We start from the raw sequence: 22411 nt of genomic DNA on the forward strand, positions 1-22411 counted from the left end.
TCTGCAAAACGTAAGCCTTTCTTTGTAAGGGCAACCCTTTGTTCCATTCACTGATCTTGTTGCCCTTCTCTGTACTCGTTCCAACAGCTCTATATCCTTCTTAAAATGAGGCCTCCAGACCTGTATACAGTACTCAATGTGTGGTCTTGAGTACTGTACAGGTGATTATCCCCTTATACAAGGGGATAATCACCTCCTTATCCCTGCTAGAAGAATTCCTGTATATCATTGACAAGACACTATGAGCTACTCTTGTAGATCGTCTGCACTGCTCAGAAAACTTCATATCTGCCTGCACAATTACCCCCAGGTCCTTTTTGTTCTTTACCACGGTCAGTGTAGTACCACAGAGTTGATACATCACTCTGGGGTTACTGCATATGTAGTACTTTACATTTGTCAATGTTAAACTTCATTTGCCACCTCTCAGTCCATCTGCTCAACTTTTCTAGATCCTGTTGCAGCAGCGTACTGTCATTAGTGTCCTTAACAACCCAGCTAATCTTCGTATCGTCTGCAAACTTTGACATTAAGCTTGATATACCATCATCAATATCATTTATAAATACAGAAAACAACAATGGACCCTTCTTCAAACAGGCCTATGGGGCTGGGAAATTCCATACTATAATAATTAATGATAAACACCAGCCAAGAAATTAAACTGAAAATTTAATATAAAATAAAATAAAATAATATACAGTAAAATGTAAATAAAATAAAATACAATAGATTAAAATATAGTTACAATATAGTTAAAATATAGTTAAAAGCAGTAAAATTATCTAAAATAAACTGGATTAAAAGCGATAAAACAATGAAACCTGGAGCTTTTGAAGACTGCCGTCTCCTTCTTCAACAGCATACTACTAGTGCTAAGACACATCCTTAAGATGGTATATCAAGCTTAATGTCCAAGTTTGCAGATGATACAAAGGTTGGCAGGGTTTTCAAGGACACTACTGACACTATGCTGCTGCAACAGGATCTGGAAAGGTTGAGCAGATGGGCTGAGAGGTGGCAAATGAAGTTTAACATTGACAAATGTAAAGTACTACATATGGGAAACAGCAACCCCAGAGCAACGTATCAACTCTGTGGTACTACACTGACAGTGGTAGAGAATGAAAGGGACCTGCGGGTAATTGTGCAGGCAGATATGAAGTTCTCTGAACAGTGCAGACGGGCTGCAAGAGTAGCTCATGGAGTATTGTCAATGATATACAGGAATTTTTCCAGCAGGGATAAGGAGGTGATTATTCCATTGTATAAGGCAATGGTCAGGCCACACCTAGAGTACTGTATACAGGTCTGGAGGCCTCATTTCAAGAAGGATGTAGAGCTGCTGGAACGAGTACAGAGAAGGGCAACAAGATTAGTGAATGGAACAAAGGGGTGCTCTTACGAATAAAGGCTTAAGTTTTGCAAATTGCAGTGTCTGGAGACTAGGCACAAGCGAGATGATCTGATAGAGGTGTATAAAGCCTTGAATGGTTTAAGCATGCTCAATGCTGATGGGATTCTTCCTCTAGCTCAGAAAAATCACCTGAGAGGGCATAAATTCAAATTGAGGAAAGACAGATGTAGGATAGACATGCGGAAATTTGCCTTTAGCCAGCGGGTGGTTGGTTGGTGGAACAGACGTCCATCCTTTGTGGTGGAGGTTGACAGCCTAAATAAGTTTAAGGCTCAGCTGGACAGGTATTTTGAACGAACAGAGGGGTGAAGTGGAAGTGGGGTTTTTTTTTTTTTTTTTTTTTGGCTGATGCTGCATAAGCTTGCTTTCTTGCATCAAATGCCTCTACTAATGCTAATGATAAAATGCTAGTAGTAGGTCCATGGCACTCATGCACGTAGTCATCAGACACATGATCTACATTCTCCATGCGCGTATCGGAAACGGAAGTGGCTTGGGAGCGTGTCAAACAGAACCGGTCATCCCTTCTGAGGACAACTGCCTCAAACAGGGGGTGTAAACGGACCCCCCTTGTCCCTATTAATAGTATTGTGACTGGATGAACCGATTCGCAAGCTCTCGAGCCACTTGCATTCCCAAAATCCATGGGCGCGGTCAGTAATGACCGCGTGTTCAGGGGAGATCCGGTGCTGCTTTTCCCAGAAATGCTCTGCCACAGCAGACCTCCCATAGTTAGCAGTCTTGATAGCGGCTGTGTGTTCCCCCAAACGGTCCTTTAAACGTCACCCCCGTTTCCCCCACATAACACTCCTCACAATCCGGGCACTTAATCTCGTAGACCACATTGCTAGTATGGTCCTGGGCTACGGGATCTTTAACTTCAGATATCACTGTGTGCAACCTCCGACCCGGAAGTTGCACACAGCGGGTCAGGCACTCCCGCAATGCCCATACAATGCGTTCTGAAAGGCCCGGATAGTAAGGAATGTATGCAGTAGCCACAAGGGCAGGCGACTCCCTACGATTGGACTCAGCCCTATAAATATATTTGTCCAAGACCCTCTGGGGGTATCCACATTTCCTGAGGTCTGCCGTGACTCTGCAGATTTCCATTTCCTTTTCTTCAGGGGGTACTACAGTGGGTCCCCACCCTATTCAACAATGCCCTGGCTACACTGTTCTTATGATGATAAGCCTGTGCTGAGCTGTAATGAACAAATTGGCCCCGGCACATAGGCTTTCTATAGATCGTTGTTTTTAATCTAGACCCATCTCTGCTAACCAAAACATCCAGAAACGGGAGGGACCGAGCTTCTTCCACCTCCGAGGTAAATTGTATAAATGTGGAGAAGCTGTTGAGTAAATTGAGCACCTCATCTTCCTTTCCCTTTTTTAAAATGGTGAGTGTATCGTCCACATATCTCCTCCACTCGAGCATAGGGAAATCCAACTGATGAAAAACCCTAGTTTCCAGTTCCTCCATTGCCAAATTGGCCACGATGGCACTGATGGGGGAACCCATGGCCGTGCCATGGACCTGCTTATACATAACTTTTTGAAAAGCCATAGTAGTGCTTGCAAGGCAAAATTCAACGCCTTTACAAATATCATCAATGCTCAGTGAAGATCTAGCACTAAAGCAGTCATCCCGTTCTAAGGCCAATCTTACACAATGCACCCCATGTTCAATGGAGATACATGTGAACAAAGATACCACGTCAAACGAAATCAAATGTTCATTTTCACCTATAGATTGGCTTCTTATAAAGTTCACAAATTCCTTGCTATTCCTGATTACTAAACTGGAGTGTCCCACTATAGGAGAAACTCCCGCTAAAAATCCAGATAAGGCATAAGTGGGACTACCCACAAATGATACTATAGGTCTCAACGGAATGCCCACCTTGTGCGTCTTTGGGAGGCCGTAGAACCGGGGTAATCGACAACCTGAGGCATGAAGAGACCAATAAACTTCTTTAGTTATTTTTTAGTTCATTACAGCTGAGCACAGGCTTATCATCATAAGAACAGTGTAGCCAGGGCATTGTTGAATAGGGTGGGGACCCACTGTAGTACCCCTGAAGAAAAGGAAATGGAAATTTGCAGAGTCACGGCAGACCTCAGGAAATGTGGATACCCCCAGAGGGTCTTGGACAAATATATTTATAGGGCTGAGTCCAATCGTAGGGAGTCGCCTGCCCCTGTGGCTACTGCATACATTCCTTACTATCCGGGCCTTTCAGAACGCATTGTACGGGCATTGCGGGAGTGCCAGACCCGCTGTGTGCAACTTCCGGGTCGGAGGTTGCACACAGTGATATCTCAAGTTAAAGATCCCGTAGCCCAGGACCATACTAGCAATGTGATCTACGAGATTAAGTGCCCGGATTGTGAGGAGTGTTATGTGGGGGAAACGGGGTGACGTTTAAAGGACCGTCTGGGGGAACACACGACCGCTATCAAGACTGCTAACTATGGGAGGTCTGCTGTGGCAGAGCATTTCTGGGAAAAGCAGCACCGGATCTCCCCTGAAGACGCGGTCATTACTGACCGCGCCCATGGATTTTGGGAACCCAAGTGGCTCGAGAGCTTGTGAATCGGTTCATCCAGTCACAATACTATTAATAGGGACAGCGGGATCCGTTTACACCCCCTGTTTGAGGCAGTTGTCCTCAGAAGGGATGACCGGTTCTGTTTGACACGCTCCCGAGCCACTTCCGTTTCCGATACGCGCATGGAGAATGTAGATCATGTGTCTGATGACTACGTGCATGAGTGCCATGGACCTGCTACTTAAGGATGTGTCTTAGCACTAGTAGTATGCTGCTGAAGAAGGAGACGGCAGTCTCCGAAAGCTCCAGGTTTCATTGTTTTATCGCTTTTAACCCAGTTTATTTTAGATAATTTTACTGCTTTTAACTATATTTTAACTATATTGTAACTATATTTTAATCTATTGTATTTTATTTTATTTACATTTTACTGTATATTATTTTATTTTATTTTATATTAAATTTTCAGTTTAATTTCTTGGCTGGTGTTTATCATTAATTATTATAGTAACAATGGACCCAACACTCAACCCTGAGGGACTCCACTAATAACATTAGTCCACGATGAGCTGTGTCCATTGATTACCACTCTCTGCCTTCTGCCACTCAACCATCCCTTTATCCATAGCTGCAATTTGCCTTCAGTGCCACACTGCTCCAATTTGTTCAGCAGTCTTCCATGTGCAACAGTATCAAAAGCCTTTCTAAGGTCGAAATATATGATATCAAAGTTATTCCCTGCATCCAGTTCCTTTGTGACCACATCATAGTATCCAATCAAATTGGTCAGGCAAGACTTTCCCTTAACAAAACCATGTTGTGTCCGAACTATAACTGAAGTCTTGTTTAGATGATCCTGCAGTGCTTCTTTAACCAGTGCCTCCATTAATTTTCCTGGAACAGAAGTTAAAATAACAGGTCTATAATTACTTGTGTCAGCTTTTGATCCTCCTTTGTGAATTGGGGTCACATTTGCACATCTCCAGTCCATGGGTACCTCCCCTGAGAACAAAGAAGCTCTCATAGTTATGGCTAAGGGTTTGCTTACTTCCTTTGCTGCCTCCTTTAATATAACTGGATAGATCCCATCCACCCCCAGGTACCTTTTTTTTTATGTTTATCTTCAACAATTTCTTCTCCGTGTAGACTTTGCTGTAATTAAGACTTAACTCCTTGTTTAGTTCACTGCAGATTTCTTCTTCTTCAGTGAACTAAACAAGGAGTTAAGAGTCTTAATTACAGCAAAATCTACATGCCCAATTATAAATCTTATCCTTGCTTTTTATACACATAGGTTACAAAATACAAAATAGTCTACCTGAATTGTCAAGTTAGAATGTAAGTATCTGATCCATTAAAATGTTTTAAGTGCCTAGAATATGGGGAATATCAAACAGCTTCTAGAGTAGTGATGGTGAACCTTTACAGCCCTCCATGTCAAAATAAGCTGAAACAAAAATATGACAATTTTCATGTGCTGGTGGGGGGGGGAGATTGCATACCCTATAAAAAAGTGATTACAGTTAGTAAGTAGTCCTTATTTTTATTATAAAAAAGTTAATAAGAGTGTTTAATTTTCTAGAGAAACCTTATTGCTGTATAATTCTGCAGATATACACACTTACAGTTTTCAATAACAGATATGGCTGATAGACTGTAAAACAAATTTATGTTTAAATTTAGAAGAAAACTTTCTTTCAGTCTATTTTTGGATGTATGCCATTATATTTTTAATGTGTGCAACCATCTCCAGAGATGGCAAACCAATGGCATGCATGCTATTGGTTTGCCATCTCTGGAGAAACATTTACTTGTTATCATTGTGGATCAAAACATGACACTAATGAGTGTATGGGCGAAAAACTAACCAGCTTTCTTCTGAATGTAATAACAATGGAAACTAGAAAAAGAGATACAACATCGAAAGACTGAACAAAATATTCCTTACACCAAATTGTAAACAAATGGTACTGAATGGAAACACAAACAGATGTGATTATCCTACCATGAAAATCTTTCAAACCTCATATTCACTGATAAGGGTTAAGCAGAGAGAATATGCTGTGAATGTGTTAAAAGATTTCCCATTGAAATTAAATAGTAAAGGAAAGCAATTAATCTCTATGCCAGAATGTTGTAATAAAATAGATGTCAAGAGAAAACAAACAAACAACTGACAATTCCATCCTAGAAAAATATTAACATTAGTAGTAGCAAATAATGCAAAAAAGCAAGCTTATACAACATCGGGGGGGGGGGGGGGGAATTCAGACATCACTGTCCATTCCTTCCAATAGTGTGTCTAGTTTTTTCGTAAATTTATTCAAAGTACCCACATCCACAACAGCAGATAAAAGTTTGTTCCAACAGTTAACCAGTTGCTGGCTGAAGGCAAACTTCTGCATATCTATCCTGCAACCATCCTTCCTCCATTTGAATTTATACTCCCTTGTGTGTTATCTGAGCAAGAGGAAAAATACCATCAGCATTGAGCTTGCTCAATCCATTTAAAGCCTTAAACACTTCAATCAGATCACCTTGCAAGTGTATAGTCTCCAGACACTGCACTTGGGTTGTGTTAGGGCAAACACATGGGTTGTGTTAGGGTAGCTAAGAAAAAGAACAGGTGCATGTATACTTGTGTGTACACCAATGCTAGGAGTTTAGTAAATAAATTTGATGAATTTGAGGTATTGCTCAAAACATCAAAGGCAGATATTGTGGGGATTTCAGAGACGTGGTGTCACACAGATATAAGAAATGCAGAACTGGAATTTGGGGAGTACAATGTGTACAGAAAGGATAGACAGGATAGGAAGGGAGGAGGGGTTATGCTATTAATTAAGAAACACATAAAATCCAAGGAAGTGAAGCCAGTCGACATCGCTGGACAGTGCAGTGTCGAGTCAGTTTGGTGTGACATAAGCATTGGGAGATCAAAATTGAGAGTAGGAGTGTGCTATAGGCCTAATGACTCTGATGAGTATAATAAGAAACTGTTCGGAGAAATAGAGTGGGCCAGTAAATCAGAGAGTCTTATAATGGGGGATTTTAATTTCCCAGATATTGACTGGAATTTGGGGGCTGGTCACTCACACAGTAGCAAGGCTTTTGTGGATTTATTGGATGATTGTTTTCTACATCAGCATGTTCGGGAGGCAACTAGAGGGAGTAATACTCTTGATTTGATTATCAGTAGTGATTCTTCATGCATTCAGAATCTGCAGATAAATGAACCACTTGGTGGCAGTGATCACAGTGTGCTGAAGTGGGAGTTACTCAAAGAGGTAACTACCATTAGGGGTAAAGGGAAGGGGTATTGCTTTCGTAAAGGCGACTACAATGGACTGAGACAGTATTTAAATTCTATACAGTGGGATCAACTGATGATATTGCCAACAGCAAATTCAAAATGGGAAGCATTCAAAGAACTTATCGTGGAAGCTACTAGGCTTTACATACCAACTAAGAAATATTGTTCAAGGTTTAGGCCTAAATGGTTGTCAGATGAACTAATGAGGCATATGGCAGAGAAGAAAAATGCATGGGATACATACAAATTAACACGTGACACGGATGCCTATGATAGATACAAGTTGATCTGTAACCAAGTTACAAAGGAGGTTAGGCAGGCGAAGGCAGATTACGAGAGATCCTTGGCAAGGGATGCGAAGAAAAACAGCAAAGAGTTCTTTACTTATGTAAACTCTAGAAGGAAGGGGATGAATCAGATTGGTCCACTTGAGATCGATGGGTCAACTGTTGATGACCCTGCTCGGGTAGCTAACAAACTAAATGAATATTTTGCATCGACATTCACACATGAGGAGTTATTCAGCGAGGGGAATGCCAGAGGTGTATTCAACTCTAGCAGTAAGCTAGAGAATCTTGTAATAACTGAGAGCAAAGTGGAGGAGAAATTGTTGAAGATAAACACAAGAAAGGCACCTGGGGTGGATGGGATCTATCCAGTTATATTAAAGGAGGCAGCAAAGGAGGTAAGCAAACCCTTAGCCATAATTATGAGAGCTTCCTTGGACTCAGGGGAGGTACCCATTGACTGGAGATGTGCAAATGTGACCCCAATTCACAAAGGGGGATCAAAGGCTGACACAAGTAATTATAGACCTGTGAGTTTAACTTCTGTTCCCGGAAAATTAATGGAGGCACTGGTGAAAGAAGCACTGCAGGATCATCTAGACAAGACTTCAGTTATAGCTAGGACACAGCATGGTTTTGTTAAAGGGAAGTCTTGCCTGACCAATTTGATTGGATACTATGATGCAGTCACAAAAGAACTGGATGCAGGGAATAACTTTGATATTATATACTTGGATCTTAGAAAGGCTTTTGATACTGTTGCACATGGAAGACTGCTGCACAAATTGGAGCAGTGTGGCATTGGAGGCAAGTTGCTGCTATGGATAAAGGGGTGGTTGAGGGGGAGAAGACAGAGAGTGGTAATCAATGGACACTGCTCATCGTGGACTAATGTTATTAGTGGAGTCCCTCAGGGTTCAGTATTGGGGCCTTTATTGTTTTCTGTATTTATAAATGATATTGATGATGGTATATCAGGCTTAATGTCCAAGTTTGCAGACGATACAAAGGTTGGCAGGGTTGTCAAGGACACTACTGACACTATGCTGCTGCAACAGGATTTGGAAAGGTTGAGCAGATGGGCTTCGAGGTGGCAAATGAAGTTTAACATTGACAAATGTAAAGTACTACATATGGGAAACAGCAACCCCAGAGCAACGTATCAACTCTGTGGTACTACACTGACAGTGGTAGAGAATGAAAGGGACCTGGGGGTGGTGGTGCAGGCAGATATGAAGTTCTCTGAGCAGTGCAGACGAGCTGCAAGAGTAGCTCATGGTGTATTGTCAATGATATATAGAAATTTTTCTAGCAGGGATAAGGAGGTGATTATTCCCTTGTATAAGGCAATGGTCAGGTCACACCTAGAGTACTGTATACAGGCCTGGAGGCCTCATTTCAGGAAGGATGTAGAGCTGCTGGAACGAGTACAGAGAAGGGCAACTAGATTGGTGAATGGGACAAAGGGGTTCTCTTACGAAGAAAGGCTTAAGTTTTGCAAATTACAGTGTCTGGAAACTAGGCACCAGCGGGGTGATCTGATAGAGGTGTACAAAGCCTTAAATGGTTTGAGCATGCTCAATGCTGATGGGATTCTTCCTCTAGCTCAGAAAAATCACCTGAGAGGGCATAAATTCAAATTGAGGAAAGACAGATGTAGGATAGATGTGCGGAAATTTGCCTTTAGCCAGCGGGTGGTTGGTGGGTGGAACAGACTTCCATCCCTTGTCGTGGAAGTTGATAGCCTAAATAAGTTTAAGGCTCAGCTGGACAGGTATTTCGAACGAACAGAGGGGTGAAGTGGAAGTGGTTATTTTTATTTATTTATGTTACTTTTTTTTTTTTTTTTTTTTTTTTTTTTTTTGGCTGATGCTGCATAAGCTTGCTTTCTTGCATCAAATGCCTCTACTAATGCTAATGCTAATGCTACTTAGCTTCGAGCCCATGACCACCAAATACGGAGGATGTGGAAAGGTCAGGGAATGACCACTGCATATCCTCGGAGCAATATGGCCTTTTATTATTATTATTATTATTATTATTAGCCATATGGTACAAGGAAGCCTGAGGCTTATGCTGCACCAGCCAAAAAAAAATCCTGAGTTACCCCGAGAGAGAGAGGGAGAGAGAAGTACAAAGGAATCACCAAGAAAGAGAAGAATGATGATATCCAACTAACCCCAGGGGCTCACATCTAGTGGACTCACTAGATGTGAGCCCCTGGGGTTAGTTGCTAATGCTCCTAAAAACCAAAATAACAACAACAACTGCACTTAGCAGAACTGAAGCCTTGGTAAGAGCACCCCCTTTGTTCCCTTCACCAATCTTGTTCTTCTCTGCACCATTCCAGCAGATCTACATCCTTCCTAAAATGAGGTCAGCAGACCTGTACGCAGTACCCAAGATGCTTTGTATAATGAGATAATTACCTCCTTATCTGGCCTGCAAAATTCTTACCATTGACAAAACTGTATGTTATTGACAAAACTCCATGAGCTGTCCTCGCAGCATGTCTGCACTGCTAAAACAACATATCTCCCAAGTTACCCCTCAAGGCTCTTTCATTTTTTGCTACTTTGAGTCTAGTATTTGTGTACTGGTAAATCATGTTTCTCAAAAAAAAAAAAAAAAAAGAGAAGAAGAGAAACTAAAAGTGAAAAAAGATACTTTCCACTCTTCCAAACAAATCAAAGGGTCTAACAAAATGAAATAATGAATATAATAATCCGGAATTTTAGAGGCTTACACAGAAAAATTCAATGACTTCTATGTACTTATGTAGAAATAGTTGATAAATTTGCTAACCAAGTATATTGTTAATATAAGGCAGTTAGAGCCAACACAGCTCCCCTCCTGGGCCTTTTTTTATAGTCCCCAAGATCTCGGTCCCCCAGATATCCAGACCCAGGCCAGTTGACTCACTTTTTTTCCCATCATCTCACCCCACCCCCACAACCATTCCTGGATAAGATTTAAAGTGTTATGAATTAAAAATATGATTAGGATTAAAATATGGATTTAAAAAAAAAAAAGAAGAAGAAGAACCAAAGAATACTAAACTTATGACTATAGTACTAACTCCTAACATTTACAGGCACACATTCTCAAATATTTTTCAATAAAGTCAAATTTTCTGAAATGTATTATGACCTAATTTAAAGATATGAGTAATTATTGTTAATCAATAAAAGAAAACAAGTGGTTATTTAAGAATAAGAATTAGCAATACCTCTATGTGTAGTGCTTTTATTTAATTTAGTTTTCATCTTAACTTCTTTTTCTAGAATACATTTTTTTAAAATCCTCTTGTTAGACAATATTTTTGGTGTAGACTTTCCTTGATGGAAGTCTGAATCTGCCGTATAACATTTACTCATATTTTTAATTTGGTTATTAAATCTTATCCTAGAAATATGATTTTAGACCTAGCAAATGATTTTATTTGGTAATAAATGTTTATGAAAATTTGACTGTGTTTGTAGATATTTGAGAATGTGTGTTTTAAATTCATTAAGAGTTAATACTATGATTACACATTTCATATACTTATACAACATGTATGCAAAAATTTTGTCATTTTACTTTCACCAGAGTTATGCCAGATTCTGTGATTCACTTATCTGTTTTATCTGTGTTTCAGATGGATTGCAGAATAACCTGTAGGTTGGCTATAAATATAGAATCCATATTGGTGATCATTAATCAGATAGAAAGTTTCAAGGTAGTTTAAGAGTTATGGTTGATGGATTTCTCCATTAATTTGAAGCATTGGGACAATATTTGAAAGATAGGGATTTTTCACCTTTCTTAGGAACTGGCTGGATATGTGCAAAGTTCCAGCAGAAGGAAAACACCAGCGAATAAAAAAACATAAAAGGCAACACAAAAAGAAGCAAGCTCAGGTGCACAGGTTTTGTGAACAACTGGAGAAATTCCATCACAATCTGGAACTTTCTTGGCATCAAGACATTTCAGAATTCTTCAACTTCCTTCTGTCAGCAGATCAGAGGAGGTATTGAGTATAGTATGTTGGGGTTTCACTCAAACAGGCAGTGGTTTACCAATGTTTCAATACAGGAATTAGAAGAAAAATACACAATACTAGGATGTGAAATTTGTCTTTAACTATGGTGGCAATAGAATCACCTGGTTGTAGTAGAGGTAGGAATATTGATGGATCAAAGTTTCAGCCAATAGCTTTGGCAAGAGACCAGAAAGCTTAACTACCATTTGGACAAGAAGCAAGTTTTCTACTCTCAGAACTGAATTTCAAAACTTTCAGAACTGAATTTGGATTCATTAATAATTATTTTGCAGCAATGTGAGCTTTATGCCAGCAGAAATGAACTGAAGATTTGGATACAAGCAAATTATGATATGCCACATTCTTAGCTTGAACAGCCTTAACACATTTATTGGAAACCCCAAGTTTATATAAAGGGCGAGATTTTAAGGTGGAATGAGGAATAAGTTCATCCTTAAGAATAACTTTACTGACATGAGCACGCATTACGATTGGTAGATTTAAAAAAGTAATTGAACCAGGCAAAAGAAGAATCAAAATCACCCAGATTTTGTAATGTATTTTGTAAATTGAGGTTGAGAATGGCCATAAGAAAGAGACTGCATTGGAGGAGAGATCATCACCAAGTTGTGATCTGAAGTGCTTAGGGGACCAGTAATATTCAATGTGTACTTTGAAGGGTTGTTAGTGAGAAAAAGATCAAGGGTGTTAGGTGTGTTAGGGTTGTCTGGTATTCTTGTAGATAAATGAACAAGGTGAGTGAGGTCCTCAGTAATCCTAAAAGCCTCAGCATCTTGACCAGTTGAGTCTGTGTAGAAAACTGAAGCCATCTGGAGTTGTGAATGTTAAAATCTCCAAGGAAAATTACCTTGGTGTTAGGAAAGTTACACTGGAGAAAGTCTAGTTTCAAAGCAAGGAAGTCAAAGTTCAGAGTTATTAGTGTAGTTTGGGGAAAGGTAGAAGAAGCAGATGAATTTGAAGAAATGGGGCAAAGAGCTTTTAAGCTAGAGGATATCAAAAAGAGGGGATTCCAAATTAGGGTGTCTCTCGCAAGGAGTATCTGAGCAGAAATATGCACAAATACCATCTTTGAAACAAAAAGAATCATAGAGCCCTAATTTTTCAACTGAAATGTGTTAGTGGTTAAGGCAACTGACAATTGAGACTGTCTGAAAAAGTAAATGGAGCTTGGCAGATTATAGGTCAAAATGGAGATCATTGAGACTATATATATTTGTGAAATGAATGAGAAAGAGTTTGGGAGATTCAAATCTTTTGACATATAAGTTTGTTGTATTAGCTTGGCTATTTATGTTTAATAAAATAGATAAACTAAAATGGAGGGGCATATATATATATATATATGAATTAGTGAAATTTTTGGATATGGTTTACTCACAACAAGAATATACACAACTCCTTGACATAACGTGACCTCAACAGTGATCCTCCTTCTCTATACACACTACTCCAACTACATTCAGTCACTGTCTGGCGGAGTAGAGATACACTGCTTCCTAGAGAATCGCTAATAGGTTCATTCTGGTAGGCTACTTAGTGGCCGGCCTGTGAATCATTTAGAGCTGTACCATCAAAATATAAGGAATATTAGATTTTGCCATGATACCCAACGTAACCACACAAGACATCACTTATACTGCATGATGAAAGAGATGGGGGATTACTGAAAATACTAGGTGGCACCTGCCACCTAGTATTTTCAGATAGTTACCATGGACAGAAATACATGAACATTGTTTAGTCTATGTGAAGTCTGAAATGGAAAATCAGTCTATTGTATTCTATTCATTGTTGAAACACCAAAATAAAACAATTTTCCTTATTTTTATTTTATCTTTTCAATCTGTCCAAATAATCTGTTTGTCAGTTTTAGAATAGGGTAAGGAAATATGCCAAATTCATTTACAGTTTACAAGTTTACAGGCATTAAACTGTCAGAGCCATTGTCAGAAAAGCAGTTTGCTAATAAAGCTGGGAAACAATTAAGTTACTTGGCAATGTGTTAATAGACTTAATAACTTAATGGCTCTGTATAGTACTGTATAAAGTGTTACAGTTTGTTTGTTATTTGGTTTTTAGGAGCATTAGCAACTAAGGCCATATTGCTCTGGGGATATGCGGTGGTCATTTCCTGACCTTTTTCCGCATCCTCCGTATTTGTTGGTCACGGGCTCGAACCCCGATCTAATCAAGAAGCATGTGCTACGCACTGCTGCTCCTGCCCACCTGGCTACGGAGGTGCCAGTGTTACAGTAGTACATGAATCAGGGAATCTAAAGTTACAGTGTTCTGATCCATTATGATAATGTTTCAAAGGTAAATGTATTTTACATGACTAATGTACAAATTCTGAAATTGATCAAACAAAACACTTTTTTTTTTTTACACATATAATTTTGATTAATTTTAGTTTATTAAATATATGTATCTACTTGTGATGGAGATCAGTCTTTAGTGCCATGTATTTATTTTTTGCCTTGATAACAAAACAGAGATTTCAAAGTGTTAACTAACTGAAATAGGTCTACTGATTTTAGATTTGGTAAGCAATATATATATATATATATATGTGTGTGTGTGTGTATGCCTTTGCGTGTTCCATAAAATGAAATTAATTTTCCAAAATTACATGCATAAAGCATTTCATTTCATTATTTCTTAAGGTATAAGGCCTTGAATGGATTGAGCAGGCTCAATGCTGATGGGATTCTTCCTCTTGCTCAGATTACAAACCTGAGGAGTCATAAACTGAAATTGAGGAAAGACAGTTGTCGAATAGATGTGTGGAAATTTGCCTTTAGCCAGCAGGTAGTTGATTGCTGGAACAAACTGCCATCTGTTATTGTGGAAGTTGATAGCTTAAATAAATTCAAGGAAGAAATGGACAAACTTTTGGAGCAAATGGATGGGTGAAATGGGAAGTTTTTTTTTGTTTTTTTTTTTTTTTTTGGCTGATTCTGTATACACTTGCTTTCTTGCATCATATGCCTCTACTAATGCTAATTGTATGTTAAAGCAGCTTATAAATAAAATTCATTAAAAGCAAAAAAACAACTAACAATAACTATAAAAGGAGTAAAGTGGGTAAGATACAAAATAAGTTAAATAAGGTGTGATAGTCTATTGCAATCACATACTGTTTCAATAATCAAAATATTCAGTAAAGGCTGTAAGTGGAGTGTGTGTGCACACTGAATTGTATCAATTATCAAAATGCTTTGACTAATAAATTTTCATACCTTATAACTTTCATAATCAATTTTGTACACCCCCTTGTTTTCATAATTCTTATTTCATACTCCTTGTTTCCATCATTCTTATTTCATACCCCTTGTTTCAATCATTCTTCCTAATCAATTCTTAGTGGTAATTACATCATCGCTGGGGCTTGATTACACAGTCAATCAAGCCCTATTTTTGGTATAGTTAATTCTGCCAACTCTTTAGCAGCTATGCTTGCTATGATAGAGATATTATTTTTCACTATCCTCCTGCTCCTCATTTTGAGTCTTTACCTCCCACCCCTTTTTTTTCCAAAAAAAAAATCCTATAGCTTCACTATTAAATTTTCAGTTACAGTTTCAATTATTTCAATTTCAAATTTTCAGTTTCAATTTTTGCTTTAAATTTCATTTTTCACCTTAAGTTAATAACTTGGTTTTAGATATGCTATTTTTGAAATGTATTTTTCATATTCCAAATGTGCTAATTGTTTATTCATATCTTTTATCATAGTACATAAAGAAATGCAAAAATAAATGCAGCATTTCAAAGTCACAATGACACTAAAATATGCATTTATTGTTTATTCACATCATTTATCATGAAAAATAATCTTACATTTCACAGTAGTGAAATAGCAAAAAAAAAAGAAAAAAAAATGGATGCAGAAAAACAAAAATAGCTGGCATAGTTGGTGAAGCTGAACAGAGACCAAAAGGAGGTGTTGTGAACTTTTGTGACAAAAAAAATTGTAAAACTGAAAGCAGCTTGCTCTCAACAGGCATTATTGGAAGGAGACTTTATGGAGTAAAGTCTACTCTATGGAGTACCGTATTGAGCATCTTCTTTTAACCAACCTGAAAGTGCATGAGATTCTTTTAGAAGACTATCAGGCATTTAATGTTGATAATATCCCTATCAAGGATATTAAAGAACATTTACTACTATCTATAAAGAAGTGATAAAAAGAAAGACAGAAACAGTTTCAATTAACATATGCCACTGAAGCCAAAAAGGGTTTTGAAGCATGTGTGCATGTTCGCTGTCTTTGGATAAATGCTTTAATTTACTGGTAGAACAGTTGCAACCTCTAAAAATCCATTCAAAGAAGTCAGAAGTGGTAAAAAAAAAAGAAGCAAAATGAGCACATTTTCAAATCTGAAAAGTGCAACAAGCAATCACTTGTGAATAGCACTTATTTATGTCTAAATCTAAATGGTCCTGATCCAAAAGAAGTTTTGAAAAATGAGAAATTAATGAGTCTCCCCAGAAAAAGAATCTCTGAATTGTAAACTTCTAATGCAAACAATCCTAAATAGTTCGAGCATGCTAATAACTCTAAGCAGGTTATCCTCACATGTTCAGGGACTCTGTTCATGTTCCTCACTTCTGTCTTGAATGAAACATTTTACTTTTGAAATATTATGCCAACATTTGAAAATTAAAATAGCTTTCCAGTCAAACGTACCTCATTCATTTACTGAGGTCATTGGTGTTTTGAAGAATGTGATGTGTAACTTTCTTGAATCTTCCTCTTCCATTTTGGAAGGTAATTACCAAAGTAGACTAAATCAGAAGTATGATTCTAACTTATTCATAATTACTTCTACTGTCAAATTCATGGAGAGTCTGAAAAAAGAGATAAATCTGCTCTTTTGTTCAGTGAGGAAGTACTTTATTCTGCATATGACTACATAGTGCACAAGACTGTATGGAGACTGGAGAGGCCACTGCAATAGGCAGAATTCATTCTCATGTTTCTAGAACCAGTTCTGTACAATTTTAGACTTGTTACATGGATGAATTATTTTTGTTGAAGAAACCCATTTGCACATAGAGACATTGCAGCCATGAAAAGATGCACCTGGTATGAAATATCCAGATAACCTGTGGCATATAAATGTTGGAAGGTAATAAATGTTGCTCCACTGATATCAAGGGTCCAGTGTGCATGACAGTGACACTCCTCACACCCTTACACTACCACCACCAGTCTAAATAAAATCTGGAAAAAAAACCAGCACCCATATGAGAAAAGACTTCAAATATGTGGGCTGCAGTGCTTGGTAACTGGCCACTTTACAGGGTACAGCAAAATGAATGAAGGTAAAATTTTCACTGTTATAAATGATTCCAGAACTATAAGCCATAAATTCAAATTAAAGGGAAAGAGATTTGACTGGATTATAGGAAGTTTTCTTTTAGCCAGAAAGTTGTTAATTACAGCTTTCTTTACCTTTGTGGGTAGTTGGAGCTGATAGCTTGAGGAGGGGAAATGCATAGGTCGTTCAATTTCTTTTCATATTTTATATATTTATTTTTTATTACTAATTTTTATATTTTATTTATTTATTTTTTTGGTTAGTGCAGCATAAGCCTACCTTGCAGTCTATGGCTAATACACACACTGGCCAAAAAAATACGAACCTTTGTATTAAGACAGTCACAGACAGAAGAAATATGAATAAATGCAAAGGAAACTGTGATGTGGGGTGATGATGTGTTGCCTTGTTGAGTATAACGACTGACAGGCTGTTTGATTGCAGTAATTTGAAGCTAGAATTGGAGAAATGCCTTCTCTCTCAGACTTTGAAAAAGGTCTTATTAAGGGTGTACATTTAGCAGCTTCCATATTTCGAGAAACAAAAGAAATAACTGATTTCTCAAAATAATCGAGCTCAAAGGTTCTTAATGACTGTGAAGCAAGCAGTTAGCATTAGTAGAGGCATATGATGCAAGAAAGCAAGCTTATACAGCATCAACCAAAAAAATTGTATTTCACCCATCCATTCGCTCTAAACGTTTGTCCAGTTCTTCCTTGAATTTATTTAAGCTATCAACTTCCACAACAACAGATGGAAGTTTGTTCCAGCAATCAACCAGCTAAAGCAAATTTTTGCACATCTATTCTACAACTGTCTTTCCTCAATTTTAATTTATGCCCCCTCAGTTTCATAATCTGAGCAAGAAGGAAAATCCCGTCAGCATTGAGCCTGCTCAAACCATTCAAAGCTTTATACACCTCAATCAGATCGCCCTGCAGGTACCTAGTCTCCAGACGCTGCAATTTGCAGAATTTAAGCCTTTCTTGGTAAGAGGACTCCATTCCGCTCACCAATCTTGTTGCCCTTCTCTGTACTTCTTCTAGCAACTGTACATCTTCCCTAAAATGAGGCCTCAGACCCGTATGCAGTACTCAAGGTATGGCCTGACCATTGCCTTATACAAAGGGATAATCACCTCCTTTCAGGGCCAGATTTACCCACAAGCTACAGCTTAGGGCTTCAAATTACAAGGGGCCTCCACGTCAGTATAGAAAATAATAAATAATTTATAAATAATGAACATCAGCATACAAATAAATGAAAATTATTGTTGTTATTATAGACTTTATGCTTTTCTGCTTTTACTTGTCTTGAAAAACAATTTATTGCAATATATCTTTGGTTGTTTTTACAATGAAACACCTATTTTTGGAATCAATAAATTACAAATGTGCCAATGGTAAGTGTAAAATCTGAGATTGTTTACTTACTTATATGCTAACGAGAGACACACTATATTGCGGATCCTTTGATCCTGGCATTTGACGTTCTGAAATGGAAACAGCACATTGGGAGGAACCCTTCTTGTAATTAGCGTTTTTCCCCAGCATGGAATAAACAATGAACAGTCAGAGTAAAGTGTCTACTTCAATCACTGCAAAACATGCAGTTTTGTTAAATTTGTGGTTTTAAGGTTTATTTGCCATTTTCACAACAACATTCTACCCTTATCTATTGCTTTGTTTCTATACAGCCAACAGGAAACGGACTTGGTCGCTGGCCATGAATAACACATTTTATAACCCTTTTATATGGATCTGTTCTGTTTTCATTGGTGGTGCAAAAATTTGTTGCAAAGTTACTTCAAGCAATAACTTGGAAAACGAAACAAAAAATTCAACAAACACAGAGATTTTTCATTTGCTTTATTGGCAGAGAACATTCTGCAGCTGTTATCAGCCAACAGGAAATGGACTTGGTCGCTGGCCATGAATAACACATTTTATAACCCTTATATATGGATCTGTTCTGTTTTCATTGGTGGTGCAAAAATTTGTTGCAAAGTTACTTCAAGGAATAACTTGGAAAACGAAACAAAAATTCAGCGAACACAGAGAGTTTGATTTTTCATTTGCTTTATTGGCAGAGAACATTCTGCAGCTGTTATCCAGTATCATGTATTATTCTGTGATTCTAAATTTTCAAGTGTACTGATTCTACTAGTTTCTCAGAGGATGAAAAAAATTTACCCACTACCACCATTCCTTTCTAACTTGTGCTAGAAAGGCTGAAAACATAAGTAAATTTATTATTTCAGTTTTCATTAGTTTACATTAGCATTAGCAAAGGCATACGATGCAAGAAAGCAAGCTTATGTAGCACCATCCAAAAAAAAAACCAACCACTCCCATTTCACCCCTCCGTTTGTTCCAAATCAGCTCAGCCTTAAATTTATTTAGGCTGTCAACTTCCACAACAAGGGATGGAAGTCTGTTCCACCAATCAACTACCCGCTGGTTAAAATGAAGCTTCCAGACCTGTATACAGTACTCAAGGTGTGGCCTAACCATTGCCTTATACAAGAGGATAATCACCTCCTTATCACTGCTAGAAAAGTTCCTGTATATCATTGACAAGACACCATGAGCTACTCTTGCAGGCCGTCTGCACTGCTCAGAAAACTTCATATCTGCCTGCACAATTACCCCCAGGTCCTTTTTGTTCTCTACCACTGTCAGTGTAGTACCACAGAGTTGATACGTCACTCTGGGATTACTGCTTCCCATATGTAGTACTTTACATTTATCAATGTTAAACTTCATTTGCCACCTCTCAGTCCATCTGCTCAACTTTTCTAGATCCTGTTGCAGCAGCGTACTGTCATTAGAGTCCTTAACAACCCTGCCAATCTTCATATCGTCTGCAAACTTTGACATTAAGCTTGATATACCATCATCAATAACATTTATAAATACAGAAAACAACAATGGACCCAACATTGAACCCTGAGGGACTCCACTAATAACATTAGTCCACGATGAGCTGTGTTCATTGATTACCACTCTCTGTCTTCTCCCACTCAACCATCCCTTTATCCATAGCAGCAATTTGCCTCCAATGCCACACTGCTCCTATCTGTTCAGCAGTCTTCCATGTGTAACAGTATCAAAAGCCTATCTAATATCGAAATATATGATATCAAAGTTATTCCCTGCATCCAGTTCCTTTGTGACCACATCATAGTATCCAATCAAATTGGTCAGGCAAGACTTTCCCTTAACAAAACCATGCTGTGTCCGAGCTATAACTGAAGTCTTGTCTAGATGATCTTGCAGTGCTTCTTTAACCAGTGCCTCCATTAATTTTCCTGGAACAGAAGTTAAACTAACAGGTCTATAATTACTTGTGTCAACCTTTGATCCTCCTTTGTAAATTGGGGTCACATTTGCACATCTCCAGTCCATGGGTACTCCCCCCCCCCCCCCCCGAGAACAAAGAAACTCTCATAAATATGGCTAAGGGTTTGCTTACTTCCTTTTCTGCCTCCTTTAATATAACTGGATAGATCCCATCCACCCTGGGTGCCTTTTTTAAGTTTATCTTCAACAATTTCTCCTCCCCTTTCCTCTCAGTTATTACAAAATCCTCTAGCTCACAGCCAGAGTGTTTAACTCACCTCTGGCATTTCCCTCCCTGAATACCTCCTCATGGGTCAATGTAGATGCAAAATACTGATTTAGTTTGTTAGCCACCTGAGCAGGATCATCAACATTTGAACCATCAATATCCAGTGGACCAATCTGATTCATCCCTTTTCTTCTAGAGTTTACATAGGTAAAGAACTCTTTATTGTTTTTCTTCGCATCCTTTGCCAAAGATTTCTCATAATCTGCCTTTGCCTGCCTAATCTCCTTTGTGACTTGGTTACAGACCAGCTTATATCTATCATAGGCTTCCATGTCACCCATTAATTTATATATCATCTGACATCCATTTAGGCCTAAACATTGAACAATATTTCTTAGTTGGTATGTAAAGCCTACTAGTTTCCAAGATTAATTCTTTGAATGCTTCCCATTTTGAATTTTCCGTTGGTAACATCATCGTTGGTCCCACTGTACAGAATTTAAATACTGTCTCAGACCTCCGTAGTCGCCTTTTCGAAAGCAAAAACCCTTTCCTTTACCCCTGATAGTAGTTACCTCTTTGAGTAAATCCCTCTTCAGCACATTGTGATCACTGCCACCTAGTGGTTCCTTTATCTGCAGATTCTTAATGCATGAAGAATCACTACTGATAATCAGATCAAGAGTATTACTCCCTCTAGTTGCCTCCCGAACATGCTGATGTAGAAAACAATCATCCAATAAATCCACAAAAGCCTTGCTAGTGTGTGAGTGACCAACCCACAAATTCCAGTCAATATCTGGGAAATTAAAATCCCCCATTATAAGACTCTCTGATACCAACTCGTGAATAGAACAAAACTTGGAACCCCCTCCATAAATTGGCCACATCAACAATTTAATCCAATACAGATGAGTGTATTTCCCTGTACAGTTTCTTATTGTTTGTTTGTTTCGGGATTTATTGGGCGCATCGGCAACTATGGCCATAGTGCGCCAAAACAGTTTCTTATTATACTCATCAGAGTCATTAGGCCTATGGCACACTCCTACTCTCAATTTTGATCTCCCAATGCTTATGTCACACCAAACTGACTCGACGCTGCACTGTCCAGCGATGTCGACTGGCTTCACTTCCTTGGATTTTATGTGTTTCTTAACTAATAGCCTAACCCCTCCTCCCTTACTATCCTGTCTATCCTTCCTGTACACATTGTACTTCCTGAATTCCAGTTCTGCATTCCTTATATCTGTGTGACACCAAATCTCTGATATCCCAACAATGTCTGCCTTTGATGTTTTGAGCAATACCTCAAATTCATCAAATGTATTTACCAAACTCCTAGCATTGGTGTACATGCAAGTATATATGCACCTGCTCCTATTCTTAGCTACCCTAACACAACCCATGTGTTTACTTGTACTGCAATGACTTCCATCAGTATCTGAAATACCCTGCATTTTGTTTTCCAGGCTGCTGCTCATTCCAATAGAAGCAGTGCAAGAATCACTTTCACCTCTGCCAGTGGCTACTGTTAATCTATTAGTCTGTGAACCCCCCCCCAAGCTAGCAGTTTTCCAACCCACCTAACACTGCCTCAACATGATTGACCATTCACAAATTATAAATAGTAGTAGTAGTAGTAGTAGTAGTGGTGGCACATGATGCAAGAAAGCAAGTGTAGGAGCTTATGCAGCATCAGCCAAAAAAAAAAAAAAAAAAAAAAAAAAAAAAATCACACCATTCCCTCCAAATGCCTGTCCAGTTCCTCCTTAAATTTATTTAACCTATCAACTTCCACAACGACAGATGGAAGTTTGTTCCAGCAATTAACCACCCGCTGGCTAAAGGCAAATTTCCGCACATCTATTCTACATCTGTCCTTTCTTAATTTGAACTTATG

At 38.4% G+C, this 22411-nt stretch overlaps 1 protein-coding gene across 1 annotated transcript in view; it reads left to right on the top strand.

Annotated features, from left to right (window-relative positions):
- The window catches only part of LOC150089381 (cytosolic carboxypeptidase 1-like), a 669910-nt gene that overhangs the window by 541471 nt on the left and 106028 nt on the right, over positions 1-22411 (top strand). The window lies entirely within an intron of this gene.

Source organism: Mastigoproctus giganteus, chromosome 2, assembly GCF_048544385.1.
Source record: "Mastigoproctus giganteus isolate SK-2022 chromosome 2, ASM4854438v1, whole genome shotgun sequence".
Lineage (NCBI taxonomy): Eukaryota > Metazoa > Arthropoda > Arachnida > Uropygi > Thelyphonidae > Mastigoproctus > Mastigoproctus giganteus.